Source organism: Salmo trutta, chromosome 13 (assembly GCF_901001165.1).
Source record: "Salmo trutta chromosome 13, fSalTru1.1, whole genome shotgun sequence".
In the NCBI taxonomy this organism is placed as follows: domain Eukaryota; kingdom Metazoa; phylum Chordata; class Actinopteri; order Salmoniformes; family Salmonidae; genus Salmo; species Salmo trutta.
The window spans coordinates 58,644,954-58,658,707 of record NC_042969.1 but is presented as its reverse complement, the minus strand read 5'-3'; the positions used below and the strand labels follow the sequence as shown (position 1 = coordinate 58,658,707).

Genomic DNA, 13,754 nt, shown 5'->3' with positions numbered 1-13,754 from the left:
ATAATTTCCCCAGCGTCGTCTGGGTTTGGCCAGGTAGGCCGTCATTGTAAAGAAGAATTTGCTCTTAACTGACTTGCCTAGTTAAATAAAAGTTAAATAAGAGTCCTCTTAAATTCTGTGGATCTGCAAGTATCCACAGAAACACTGATCATCCCCAATCTGCTGTTTAGCTACTGATCTTCCTTTTTCTCCCCAATTTCGATCTTGTCTCATCGCTGCAACTCCCCAACGGGCAAGTCATTCGTCCTCCGAAACATGACCCGCCAAACCCGGAACACCCACCCGCTTAACCCGGAAGTCAGCCGCACCAATGTGTTGGAGGAAACACCGTTCAACTGATGACCGAGGTCAGTCTACAGGCGCCCGGCCCATCACTAGGAGTCGCTAGAGCGCGATGAGCCCCCCACGGCCAAACTCTCCCCTAACCCGAACAACACTGGGCCAATTGTGCACCGCCCTATGGGACTCCCGATCAAGGCCAGTTGTGATACAGCCTGGGATCGAACCCGGGCGTGTAGTGACGATCTCTGCGCCACTCAGGAGGCCCTGTTCTTACTTTTACTGAATAATAATTGTCCAAAGGTCCAACATATCCCTAATATGTTCATCCTTGGCAGCTCTAGAGCCTAAAGCCCAGCTCCCTACCACAACCCCAGCCCAAACCCCAGACCCCAGCCTCTGCAAAGTTCCAGCACAAGCTCAAACCCTAGCTCAACCAAACTCCAAACTCAGACCAAATCAGCAACCCAAGCCCAAACTTAGGCAAGTCTAGAAAAGCCAAAGGCCAACCCCGACCAGACCTTCCCCAGGTGGTCAGCCCCAGCCTGTAAAGCCAGCCCATGCCCCAGCCCAAGGCCAATCCCATTGGGGAATTTCAACAGACTTTCATTTCAACTCTGGCTTCTGTCCCAGCAGCTTGAGCCACAGCCACACAAAGGACCCAAGTTTCAAGTTGAACGTGAGAACCACCTCATCTCCTGACCTCTATTAGCATCTGAATGGTCCAAAAAGGAACTAAAAGCAAAGAGAGATGAGGGAAAGGGAGAGTGACCGAACACTGCTCACAGTGTGCCCTTGGCCGACTCTCCTCCTTTCATCAGTTTCAGTTACTGTGAAAACAAACTATGCCCTTTCATTCAGATCTCTTTACAGGGTGACACTCTGTGACAAAGAGCTACGCCCAAAAACATGTTGCTCCAACGTTGCACACACATTTTGGCAAATATAATTGGATACACAAAAACATTGCAAAGGCTTTTTTTCTCACTGTCTATATGTCTGAAATTTGGTTGAATTTATCTAATTAAATGTATCAGCGCAAAGACCATACATTTCCTGAAGAAAGTGCCTATTGGCAGTAATATTCAACGCATCTAAATCAAAGTCATGACAGTTCAGTTGCTCTTATTTTCAGTTGTGTTAATGGTGGTAAAGCTAAGGTGAAAAAGGCCAAACAATTCCTGGTGTAGTCATTTACTGTGAGAGACTCATTGGTTAATCTGCCTACCCAGCAGTCCCCAGGATGATACTATTCATTGAGTTTATCTGGGAAAGGGCGGGGGAGTCAACCACACTGACCTTACTCTCAGCCCACTAACAAAAGGGCACGCTCTCTCCACCCTCAGCTCCAGCTGGTTAGAGGAAGAAATGGAAAGGGAGATGAAGCAGGAGAGGGGAAGGGAGATGAAGCAGGAGAGGGGAAGGGAGATGAAGCAGGAGAGGAGGACAGGGAAAGAGAGGGGAAGGGAGATAAAGACACAGAGAGATCACTAACTCATCAAAGAAATTCTAGCAGTGCAAGTGGGGTCCAATGTGATAAGCAAAACAGTTCATTCGGAAACCAACGACAACCACAATGCCCATGTGTGGTAACAACACATCCAACAGTGTCACGAAAAAAATGCAATGACCCAACCTTAAGTGAGAGACTGGGGCAGGAGTAGGGAAAGGAGGAAATTACAGCAGAGGTGTGGACTCGAGTTTGTCTCGTCACAAATTTGATGACTTGAGATTCAACTAGATAGAAAATAAAATAACTTGAGACTTGAAGCCTCAAGACTCGAGACTTTGACTTGAGACCGATGCCTTTAAATGATCTGTGGATTACTCTCCACGCAGCCGGAGACTGCAGCCACAGCAACACACTTGCCAATTGTTTTTACAACCGATTGGCTAGTGAAACGCACACTCGGGCATTTGATTGGAACAGCAAACTGTCAATCAACACAGGTTGGGTAGCCATTGAACATATTGCTGATTGGATCGGAAGCAGCGCAAATGCCAAATTGTAGGGAGAGAGGATTGCCATAAGTACATATGCAGCTCCAAACATTTTGGGGGATCAAGAATATAAACTGTTTAATTGGGAAGCTCACCAGCAATGAGGGATCAAGTGTCAATTACTGGTCTTTTGGTATGTCAAAATTGCTTGAAATTGATAATTTACTTTTGAAGCTTGCATTTGGAATTGTTAAAATGTATTATTGAATAATCGAAATAATGAAAAGGGCTGTCTGGTAGCCTTCATAAATAGACAATGATTTGTAGTCAATGCATGTATACATTCTCTTTTACTTCACTCGACTCGATTTGCTCTTAGAATGCACCACTTGGATTTAACTCGAAACACGACCCGTTCTAATTGAGACTTGGACCTTGTGAATAGTGACTTGACCTCTGAAATAATGCGGCAGGCAGGCAGGAAGAGGTATATGAAAGTCAAAGACATTGGCTGCTGTGGACATACAGTATGTTATATTTGGCCTTCCAGTCCTCAACATGAAACAAAGCTCTGTAAATCTGTTCCCTTCGTGTCCATTATCCACCCCCCTCTCTCTCTCTCTCATCCCCCCCTATCCTCACCCTGTCTGCCAGTTACACACCACTCCTGCATAAAAAAAAAATTCATATTATTGTCAGAGAAGTGAGAGCAAGAGAGTGAGCTGAGAGCAAGAGAGTGAGCTGAGAGCAAGAGAGTGAGCTGAGAGCAAGAGAGTGAGCTGAGAGCAAGAGAGTGAGCTGAGAGCAAGAGAGTGAGCTGCAGGGAGAGGCAACATTTCAAAGGCACAATACATATCAGTCTTTGTTACATATTATCTAGTTGCTATCTTCTTACATTTTTTGAAAATCACCAGTATCTTTTCACCCAGACAAGCACCTGATTCCCACAAACACCTTATGAGGCACAGAAAAGTATGTCTGTCTGTCTGAGGTAGATTATGTCCTATGAGATGTGAGTGGACAGGGCTTGGAGGAGCATCCATCTATGCTGTGCCATTATTGCTCTCCTCCACTGCTTTTATCATCTCTATAAATCTCCACTGTCTGAGCCCCAGCCTCCCCATAAAGAGCCAACCTGTGAGTATCACCCCAAGCAGAAGAGAGCGAGATAGAGAGAGGGCAAAGTAGCCCATACCCAGACCCAGCATTCCATCTCACACACCTCTGTCTGGAACAGGCAGACAGACGGACACACCAGGTATATAAGCTACAACTGAGATATAAACTTTATAACATTTATCACATTCATCCAATGGTATACCATTTTAGACCCAAAATAATCAAATCAAATGTTATTAGTCACATGCGCTGAATACAACCTTACAGTGAAATGCTTACTTACAAGCCAACAATACAGTTCAAGAAAGAGTTAAGAAAATATTCACAAAAAAAAATAAAGTAAAAAATGTAATACAATAAAATAACAATAACAAGGCTATATACAGGGGGTACCGGTACTGAGTCAATGTGCGGGGGTACAGGTTAGAGGTAATTTGTACATGTAGGTATGGAAAAGTGACTATGCATAGATAATAAACAGTGAGTGGCAGCAGTGTAAAAACAAAGGGGTGTCAATGTATATAGTCCGGGTGGCCATTTGATTAATTCTTCAGCAGTCTTATGTCTTGGGGGTAGAAGCTGTTAAGGAGCCTTTTGGTCCTAGACTTGGCACTCTGGTACCGCTTGCCGTGCGGTAGCAGAGAGAACAGTCAAGGACTTGGGTGAATGGCGTCTTTGATTCCCTGTTCACACCGCTACCATCCAGAAGGCGAGGTCAGTACAGGTACATGAAAGCTGGGACCGAGAGACTGAAAAACAGCTTATATCTCAAGGCCATCAGACTGCTAAACAGAAATCACTAACTCAGAGAGGCTGCTGCCTACATTGAGACCCAATCACAGGCCACTTAAATAAATGGATCACTAGTCACTTTAAACAATGCACTCTAAATAATGCCACTTTAATAATGTTTACATATCTTACATTACTCATATCACATGTATATACTGTATTTTATACCATCTATTGCACCTTGCCTATGCCGCTCGGCCATCGCTCATCCATATACTTACATGTACATATTTTCATTCACCGCTTTAGATTTGTGTGTATTAGGTAGTTGTTGGGGAATTTTTTGATTACTTGTTAGATATTACTGCACTGTCGGAACTAGAAGCACAAGCATTTTGCTACACTCGCATTAACATCTGCTAACCATGTGTATGTGACAAATAAAATTTGATTTGATCATGTTTGGGGCCTTCCTCTGACAATGCTTAGCATATAGGTCCTAAATGGCAGGAAGCTTGGCCCCAGTGATGTACTGGTCCGCACGTACGACCCTCTATAGCGCCTTACGGTCAGATGCCGAGCAGCTGCCATACCAGGCGCTGATGCAACCGGTCAGGATGCTCTGGATGGTACAGCTGTAGAACTTTTTGAGGATCTGGGGACCCATGCCAAATCTTTTCAGTCTCCTGAGGGGGGATAAGGTTTTGTCGTGCCCTCTTCACGACTGTCTTGGTACGTTTGGACCATGATAGTTCGTTGGTGATGTGGACACTAAGGAACTTGAAACTCTCGACCCGCTCCACTACAGCCCCGTTGATGTGAATGGGGGGGGGCGTGTTCAGACCTTCTTTTCCTGTAATCAACGATCATCGCCTTTGTCTTGATCACATTGAAGGAGAGGTTGTTGTCTCTGACCTCCTCCCTATAGGCTGTTTCATCGTTGTCGGTGATCAGGCCTACCACCGTTGTGTCGTCAGCAAACTTAATGATGGTGTTGGAGTCGCGCTTGGCCACGTAGTCATGGGTGAACAGGGAGTACAGGAGGGGACTAAGCACGCACCCCTGTGGGGCCCCCATGTTGAGGATCAGCATGGCAGATGTGTTGTTGCCTACCCTTACCACCTGGGGGAGGCCCATCAGGAAGTCCAGGATCGAGATGCAGAAGGAGGTGTTTAGTCCCAGGGTCCTTAGGCTCATTGTCAAGCAGGGTCCTTACGACTCATTTTCAACCAGAAAAGTGCATTTTGAACACTTGGACTGATTATATCAGTGCAGAATTACTGGTATGATGATGTTATATGACAAGCTACAGCAGTACAGTGAAAGGGAAAGAGCAGATAATAACAGAAGAGAGATGGCAGATTGATACAGGTTTCAGAGGAAGTGCATTGCCACAGGATCTCTCCAGGGTCAGTCAATCAAAAAGGCTCAGCTCTCTGAAAATGAGAAGCCACACAGATAAGTGACCCAGGTGCTTCCGAAGATTGTTTCGCCTTTCACAAAGCCCAGATAACTCCTACACAGCGTAAACCGCAAACCGCAACCAAGAACAATTGACACAATCTATACCAAACGACTGTTGAAAACAACTGTCGTTGTATTGTGTGCGTCAAATATGTCCACCTTCTGTTAGCAAGTAGAAAGTAGGCCTATCGGCTACTCACCTTTATGGAAAAAACATATTTGAGTCAACTAACTAAGATGGACCAATGTTGACCTCCAATAAAGCACAATATTCTGGGTTTATGTTCCCTCTGCAGGCATGCCGTTAGCTTTATGTCAACAGACAATTGAATCCTTTTCCCTCGTATTCATAACACAGCCCTGATGTCACTGAGATAACCTTGCTTAACCACTGATGCGGATCTGCTAGCAAGACACTGTTCGTTTTCAAGCCTTGCTCCCGCTCACCCCTCTCCTTCTCATTAAATGGTCCTCCAGACAGTAACAGCCACCGTGTCAGATGGAAACTTGCCGTGCAGCTCATACTGAAATAAAAATAATCATTCCACTCCACCATCTTCCCACCTATAAGCCTCTTTCTACCCTTCAATCTCATTACCACACAACAATTCTCGAAAACATGGTTTAAAACATTGAACAATCCTCCTTGAGGTTGCAATTTGAATATCAGCCACTTGTACCAAGACTCAGGACTCCCCAGATGGGATACTTCAGTGTCTGCCCATCTAAGCTCTGGCTTCATTGTTAGGATCACCATGGTGATGAGAGGCTGCCCTGCTCCCATCATGCATCTGTCTACCCATCATGCCCTAGCCTTTGTCCTCTCCCCAGGAGAGATGTGGCAACACCCAGAGAAGTGGCATTAGATTGATGCATCTATTTCCAACCATCATACTAGCCCTTGTCCCAATGAATGGAGGCCAATAGTCATTGGAGCATTTCAATGTCCCTCACCCCAGGACCGAAAAGTAACAAACAACTAAATGTGACAGGGAGCCGAAGGGAGTTGACAAGTTCACAGCTCTTTCAGAGAATATGGCTTCATACTGCTTGAATGATCCTGGGCCTACAGAGGGAAAAGATTGGGTTGGCATTCACTGTGCACTTCAGAGCAGGGTGGCATCCCTAATGGCACCCTTTTCCCTACATAGTGCACTACTTTTGACCAGAGCCCAATTGGCCAAGGCCTGGCCTCATGCCTCCCCAGACCTCTGGCCTCCATTCTCCTTCCCCTGGCTCGCCCTATGGGGTGATGTTTAATGAGAAATCTTTATTGGAGTTCTCTGGGGAGAGTTGGACCCCATGAGGTTTCTACTCATCCCAATTGTGAGCTGCTTCCCTGGCTCATGGCCTAAGTGAGGCTACCCGAGTATATTACTATGTCTAAAACAATGCCAATGATGGCTTTTACAACTGTAGTTAAGCTTATGAGATAGACAATAATGTCTAATTTGATCATGTCCACTATCACATCTGAAAACATTCCGTTTTAATCTTTTACTTTACTCATAATCACTGCTGTCATTTGGTCAAAACCAGCCTAACATGTCTCTGCTTCAAGATGAACAAATTTTTTTTAATGTATGAAATGATTCACAGATGAATCATATCCTCTTGGGGATTCATCAGGCAATAACAAGCCTGCTATCTGTCAAACTATGCCTAGTGGTTAAGAGCATTGGGGCAGTAAGGTGGTGGAGGTGGTGGAAACATTTGCTGTTCTTGTCACACCCTGATCTGTTTCACCTGTCCTTGTGATTGTCTCCACCCCATCCAGGTGTCGCTTATTTTCCCCAGTGTATTTATCCCTGTGTTTCCTGTCTCTCTGTGCCAGTTCGTCTTGTATGTTTCCAAGTCAACCAGTGGTTTTCCCATTCTCCTGCTTTTTGCATTCTCCTTTTTCTAGTCCTCCCGGTTTTGACCCTGGCCTGTTTCTGGACTTTGTACCCGCCTGCCTGACCATTCTGCCTGCCTTGACCACGAGCCTGTCTGCCACTCTGTACCTCCTGGTTTTGACCTTTTGCCTGTCCACGACCATTCTCTTGCCCACCTCTTTGTATTAATAAACATTGTAAGACTCTAACCATCTGCCTCCTGTGTCTGCATTTGGGTCTCACCTTGATAGTTCTGCCCTTGAGGAAGGCAGTTAACCCCCAACAAAACATCTTGGTGCTGTGAATGTCGATTAAAGGCAGCACACTACACCTCTCTGATTCCGAGGGTTTGGGCTAAATGGGCAAGACACATTTCAGTTGAACGCATTCAGTTGACCAACTGACTAGGTATCCATAGTGTCACTGGTGGTTCATAGTCATGGGAGTCTGTTGAACTAACATGAATACTCAGTGTAAAGAGGACAACAGGGTGTTTCAAAGGAATGCCTGTTTCAGTCAGAGCCTAACAGTGGGGTAGGTGGGAAGGATAAATATGTCTGGTATGCCACAGTTACCAAACAGCATGTTCATTGTACTGAAACCACCGCTCATCTCTAACACACCTTAGCCAATAGGAGGAAATGAGAGACACAGCTGTCAGTACCCAAGGGTTTTTTCCCCCCATTAACTTTCTCTGTCACGACCAAAGAAAGGACTAGACTGACTTAGAGAATGGAAGGGCGATCAACAACAGGTTTCTCCGAAAATGTTAGTGAACAGGCGTCATAGCTGACTATGATACTAGGATATATCTACATCTATATAGTAAGAGAGGGCACATCTGTTAGATAATATTGCATCCTCTGTATGTTGCTGAATTTCTGTCACAGTATGTATTGGAAAGTTACAACCAGAACCACTATGAGCTTGGAATGAACTAAACAGATACCAAATACCTAATTTAGGAAAGGTCCTGAAATACTATCAGTGTTACATGTTGTCTGGAAATTCAGAAACCCACAAAAGCATGATTATTTTTTTGCCTTATTTAGTGAGTAAATAACAAGGAGGTTATAGGGTAATGTACACGATGTTCAGCTCTATCAGCACTAGCACTCTCCCCCGGTGACATATTCTGCCCCAGTTCTAGAGGCATAAATTATACATCTGGCAACACAACGTCCGTGGGGAGGTCACCACTGACACCAACCAGTAGCAACGCATGAAACATGCTGGGATATACCTGGGCAGTGTTCATTAGGGCACACACCGGAAAACAAGTTAAAAACTAAAAACTAAAATGTGCATTTCTTATGGAGGTAGTCCCACTCCTGTTTCAGTCCCTTTTGTTTCATTTGAAACCGAACGAACACGACCCACGAATTATACCTTCAGTATTCACACAGTCAGATAAACTGCCTAATACTACGAATAGTCAAATGACAAGTTCATTATTGTATTCTCTCTCTCAGGTGATCATACCAAGATGCTGTTTATTACTGCAATACAATGACAGGTTATTCAAACAAGTCTGATGATTTCAGGGCGAATTATTCCACTACTATGCTGAAGTTCTTGTAATAGAGAATAGAGTAGAATAAAATAGAATGAAATAGGGATATAACATTGTGACATTGAGTGTGTTAGGATAAGTCATCTGAGTTGAAAATAGGCAATCATTCAAGGCTGCAGCATGACTGTCTGTACGCCAACTATGATCATTTGTTTGATGACATCTGAATGCGTGGTAGTGAATCAACAAAACAATAAATGTACTCTACACTCTTAGAAAAAAGGGTCCCAACTGGGTCCTTCGGCTGTCCCCATAGGAGAACCCTTTTTGGTTTCAGGTAGAACCCTTTTTGGTTCCAGGTAGAACTGTACAACCCTCTGTGTAAAGGGTTCTACCTGGAACCAAAAGGGTTCTACCTGGAACCACAAGGCGTTCTTCAAAGGGTTCTCCTATGGGGCAGCCATAGTCGAAGAACACTTTTAGGTTCTAGATGGCACCTTTTATCCTACGAGTGTAGTCAAGAAAAACAGTTTTCACTCATTCATTGACCACTGTCAAATGATATTGACCAGAGCCATGTACTATATCATTACATATTGCTCTGCTAGTGCTATTGACCACGACAAAAAACAACCTCCCTGACCTCCATAGATACAACCTGCACGTCCACGCTGTAGTCATTTCTCAAAGTGATGTTTCCTCCATCATAACCACGTGGTTTCAGTCAAGACACCAAGACAAATCCCTCTACGGCTAAGGTTGTGGACTCCTATTCCAAGACATGCAAACGTCTGAAGTCTCCACACAAAATGGTCACATAATATGCTGTGGTAGAATGCAGGCAGCTAAACCAGTAACAGACTACAGTAGGTGCCACTCAGCAACACTGAAGGGCATAAAGAGAGAGTCCACGTGTTCGTCCGCCCACCCTGTAACATTGCACAATTCTCAACCAATAAGGATTTGCCCACAAGCACCGTATAGCACCAGATACAAGCAAACATTAGATAAAATAACTGTGCAATAACCAGGAAAAATGCATGAAAAGGGAACTCTTGTCCCTTGCTTGAGAACCTCATAGTACTGACCTTAACAGAAGACCCCATGTTTCTCATCTCTCCTTCCTGCTCATATTTCACACCAGCTCCCTCTTGCCTTTCTTTTGAAGTTAGTCCCTCCAGATCCGCTGTTTCTGAGGCAAAGTCAGTGGAGGAAATAAACAGACAAACTCTGTTCATTTTTTCCCTCTTCATTTTCTTTCTTCTTTCAGTTGTTTTGTCTAGTTGAAGCTGTCTTCCCCTAGCCGTCTCTCCACACCAAAGAAAAGGGGCAAAGAACACAAAAAGAGAGAGCTGTGCAGCGAGAGAGCCTGTCAGAGACAGAGAGTGTGTGGCACTAAAGTCTGCTTGGACACAGTCACCTCACCTCCCTCCTGTTCAAATTTAGAGGCTGGAGCTGGTAGAGCAGAGCCAAGCCCCACTGAGCATGCCCAGAACTGAGAAGCACACTTTTAAATGAACATTACTTCCTTTCCAATCCCTGGCTTCCCCTCCTCTCTATCTCTCTCTCTCTCTCTCTTTCTAACAATTAAATTAAATTCAAAAGGCTTTAATGGCATGGGAAACATATGTTTACATTGCCAAAGCAAGTGAAAAAAATAATAAACAAAAGTGAAATAAACAATAAAATATTTACAGTAAATATTACATTTACAAAAGTTACAAAAGAATAAAGACATTTCAAATGTCATATTATGTATATATACAGTGTTGTAATGTGTTGCAAATAGGGAAAATAAAATAACATATATATATATATATATATATATATATATATATATATATATATATATAAGTCGTATTTACAATGGTGTTTGTTCTTCACTGGTCGCCCTGTTCTCGTGGCAACAAGTCACAAATCTTGCAGCTGTGTTTCACATTGTGGTATTTCACCCAATAGATATGGGAGTTTATCAAAATTGGATTTGTTTTCAAATTCTTTGTGGGTCTGTGTAATCTGAGGGAAACTCTCTCTCTCTCTGTGTTTCTTTCTCTCTATCTCCCTCCCTCCCTCCTCATGCCTGTCTCTCAGTTGAACAGGAATCAGGAATGCTACTCTCATACCAAAGTCAAGCGATTTGCCTTACCCACCAAGGAAGATGCCCACCTCTGGATCAACAAGCATAGCCCTCCCCTGACAGACAAACATAAAGACAGACAGACTGTGGAAACAGTATTTTAGTAATATTGGAGCAAGATGTGCTCTACTTACTGGAACTCATAGCCTCAAGCTAATTTTCAATTCAGATCACTTGCAACAGTCTTTTCATCTCTCTGTGAAGTCTAAACAGGAATGATAGTTGATATGATGGTCTCTAAGACTAGAACCAGTCCAGTGTTCCATAGGTCAAGTCATAAATAAGGTCAGAATGATGTCAAATGTGACCTTTCTCATTTCCCCAACATATCTCCTCACACAACTCCTTCCTTGTGAGTCATCACAAAAACACAATTGCTTGCAAATGCTTTATAAAAACAGAACATTTTAAACAATCATATATCTATGTATCTCTCTCTCTCTCTCTCGCTGGTCCCTTATATCTGGGCTTGACTGATAACAACATAATCTCTTCCTATGTGTGAGCCCCCTATTTGGCATCAGACTGGTGATCCAGCAGGACTTCAGCTTACTGTTCACTGTGTCCCACACCACTACCTCACACAGATGGGTTACTTACTCCCACCACTTATCACTGTTCCCCTGAACACACATACAGACACACACACACACACACACACACACACACACACACACACACACACACACACACACACACACACACACACACACACACACACACACACACACCCTGGAATCAGTGCAGTGTACGTTGCCACACTGGGCTGATAGCAGAGGCCGGGGTAACAGAGAGTCATTCTGAAGAGAGTGATTACATTGCACACTGAGAGAAGAAGCGAGCTATAATCCTGAACAGGGAGCACTAACACTGACCAGTACACATGGCATATAATGCACTGACAACAACCTAAGCATTCTTTAAACACTGAGCCACCTTAACACCATTACATAAAACAATATGTCTTCCAGAACTAAATTACTTAACTGCCTAATACAGCCGAAAGGTAGAATTATTGGTTATTCATTTAAGTTGTTTATCTTCTGAGACCATGTTATGCAGTTAGGTGCCTGTGTAATCTCAAGACTCCTCCATGCTGACCCAAGTCCGTTAATATGGGGGGGACAAGATGGGGAAGAGGATCGGGGGAAGGGGGTATCAGTCAAGCCTGAGCTCCAGACGGCTGTGGACTGGTCCTAGAGATCAAAAGTCAATGAAAGGTCGTGGGAAAGCACAGGTCAATATGGTGATGTCAGGGTGGTGCTCCAACTTGCCAGGGAGCAGACAGGCAGACAGGCTAGGGGGGAGAAGGGTCCTAGCTACTAATTAATTACCCTCCCCCCTTCATTTTTGAAGGTGTGTGTTTGAGCTGCTCATCCCTTGACGTTTTCTCAGAGCCGAGTCACTACTGTATGTCACAACGGGATGCCGGACTAGCGCGTCTCGGCGTCTATGGACTATGATTTACGCTTTAAGGATTGATTAGGATTGAGGTAGTTTTGGTCATTAACAGGACCTGGGGCGAGAAGGAGGCGAATCATCAACAAAGTGACTGAAGCTAAAACCCTGAGCCAAGAGGGCTTCAAAGATAGGGCTTGCTATGCCTATCTGAGCTTCAGGAGAGCCCCAGTAGGAGAGTGGCCAGTCCCTCTTAGCTCCATGCTGCCTCATTAGCTTTCTTTTACAGAGGTCTGGGGGCTGGAGGCCGAACATGACCTCTGACATTGTGTGCCGACAAGCTGTGCATCGAGAACAAAGCACTGTCATTAAGAGCAGCCCAGAAGGGGCTGAGCCTTACAATGTGCAGCAGTGTCAGTCTGTAATGAAATGAAATGGCCGAACGCATTAGTTCACCCAAACGCACTGCTTGTCAACTGAAGTCTGGCACTGAAAAGGGAAGGCAGGCGGCAACAACATGCTGTTAATGGACCACACTTAACATCCACCTGTTCCTGTGCAAATACATGTGTAAAGTCCATTGTTTGTTTTTGACCATCAAGTGCCTAAAACCCCATAATCATGGTAGTCCACGGTAGTATATTTCCCTCTCTTTAAATCAATAAATCAAGAACCAAGAAAGAAAATACATGTCTAAGCGGTGCGCAGAGAACCTAAAGCCAAGAGCCATTTAAATTGGAGCTCAGAGCAATCTGATCTTAAGAGTTTGTGAGCAAGCCTAGTGCTTGTTGTCGAGAGCGGTAGTTGACTTGGAAACATTGAGGAGAAAACATGTTTGGCCTGTCAATGACCACTTCTACCATAAAGAAAGAAGGGGTCAAGAAAGGTTCACTAAGGTCTGCTGTGTTTTCTTTGTGGAAAGTCCCCATAGCAATAGTAAAATGAGGGAGATGGAGAGGAAATACGTTGCATTCTACTGATAATTGCTACTGTATAAGGACCTAACCTCCGAGTCCACTGTATGTATTGACAGAGCAATTAATTGATATACAGCTACTGATATCTGTGTTATTAGTTAACTGCATGTATTGATAATGCACAAGCATTCCCATTACCCACAGATCTCAAGTCAACTTCCCCAACTTACTTTACATAACATTGCTGCAATATTTACTTCTGGATCAATTTTGTGCCTTAAGGAAATATTATTTGTACCATTACCTTGATATAGGGCATTGTTTGTGAAAAACCAAGCTCAATACAGCTTAACACCTGTAGTGTTAATGCATTATATTGC

General features: G+C 44.0%; 1 long non-coding RNA gene across 1 annotated transcript in view; it reads right to left on the bottom strand.

The window, feature by feature from the left end:
* LOC115206197 (uncharacterized) overlaps nucleotides 1-10,415 on the bottom strand; it is an 80,543-nt gene extending 70,128 nt beyond the window's left edge. Inside the window, exon 1 of the long non-coding RNA XR_003880756.1 lies at nucleotides 10,011-10,415. This is a non-coding gene — a long non-coding RNA (uncharacterized LOC115206197). The remainder of the gene's footprint in view (nucleotides 1-10,010) is intronic.
* Between the last annotated feature and the right edge of the window lie 3,339 nt (nucleotides 10,416-13,754).